The sequence below is a fragment of the Pteropus vampyrus genome, unplaced genomic scaffold (genome assembly GCF_000151845.1).
Source record: "Pteropus vampyrus isolate Shadow unplaced genomic scaffold, Pvam_2.0 Scaffold6, whole genome shotgun sequence".
Lineage (NCBI taxonomy): Eukaryota > Metazoa > Chordata > Mammalia > Chiroptera > Pteropodidae > Pteropus > Pteropus vampyrus.
This window is the reverse complement of record NW_011888787.1, coordinates 14352947-14354657: the sequence shown is the minus strand read 5'-3', so window position 1 is coordinate 14354657 and position 1711 is coordinate 14352947.

Sequence of the window (1711 nt, the reverse complement as noted above, 5' to 3'; positions counted from 1 at the left end):
CCTAAAAGTGAGAGGTCTCCAGAGATGAGAATCTCAGAAGAATACACAAAAATGTCCACCAGAGAGAGAATAACCTTAGAAATGTCCCCAGCCCTGACAAGGCAAGTTACGATCTTTTCTATCCCCTTAATCTTGTCCTTCCCAACCTCGTCAGAGACAGGAGCAAGCTCAAAAACTGTGAGAACATTGTTAAGTACAAAGCATAGAAAGACAGAAGTCAACTATATAACTCCCATTATGTCTATCAACTAGAAGGTCTAAGTTGGAAAAAGGAAAAACATCTAATAGTGAATCAAGTTGTTTGTATTAACTAGACTTGTCAACTCTGATTTATTCAGAGACTGTTTCTTAAAAGAGATGATAGGATATGCTAATGCCTAAGTGTGAGCAGAAAGTTATGGAGTCTGCCCAAGTTCTGATTCAGCAGCAAGAGATAATTGCACTCATTGAATGTCTAAAATAGGGCTGAGAAAGACAATAACAAAGTTGTGCTTTTATTACATGTCATGAGGCATGTTTTTCCACAAATATCTGAATCTCACAACTCATCTGTCTCAATCTCTCTGTTCTCTGTTGTCTCTGCCTCTCCTCCTTCCCTCTTCTCTCTCCCTATTTCCTTCTTCTCTCTCTCTTCCTTCTGCCTATGTGTCTATCTGTCTGTATCTTTATCATTTAAAGGAATTAAAAAGAATTGATATTATAACATACCAAGCTAGGTAAATAACATTCCCAGCATACCAAATTTGAACCCTCTATTAGTCAGTGTTCTATTGCAGAGAACAGAACTCACACATAAAGCACTTAGTCTAAATAGAGTCTTGTGAATAGTAAGTGCTCAATGAATAAAAGCTGTTATTACTTTAAATATCACCTCTTAGGCATTGCTGAGGGACAAGTCATCTTGAGAATCATTCCCTTTTTCTTTTCAGATGTTGGTCTGCCTACAAAGAAATGTATTGTGCATTCTCTTTCAATTCGTACTTTTTGTTTGCAAATACCAAGCCTCTTTCCAATCATTAGAAATAATAAATCACACTTGTACACTCCAAACTCTGGAGAAAGTTAAATATTTACAAAGTTCTGCATGGCAAATAAAGAACAATTCATTGAGACAGGCCCTAAAGGAATGATTCTTTACACATTTTTGGAAAACTCTACCAGAAATTTGGCCTGAACATTATATCAATAATTCATCTGACAGTTAATGTTATCACTGCTTTTAACTTCCTCAGATCCATACAAAAATAAAATACAGCAAGATCAACAAGAGCTGCTGGTTAAACTAGTATTCTTCTGTAGGCTAAACTTTGGGTAATGTCAATTGCAATCATTTGGAAGACATAGTAGAGTAAAGTAGAAATTTTTTCCCTTTTTTTCTGCCCTTCCCTGCTCCAAAGTCAAATGGTAATGAGTACGCAACTTTTTAGCCATCCATTGTTACCAGAAAATCTTAAATTTTCTGGATTTTTATGAAAACATGCATCCATAAAATCAAACATCCAAATAATTAACAATTTAATTAATTTTAGTGGTCTATGAAACACTTTCACTATTCATTACTCTTGCAATGCTCCCCTATCTCCTATGAGTTAGGCTTTATCATCCTTAATTTATAGATTAGGAAACTAAAGCACAAGGTCAACCAACTAGTGAGTGCTGAGTGATAACTCAACTATTAGACTTCTGAACCCAAAGTCTTTGTGTATTTCAG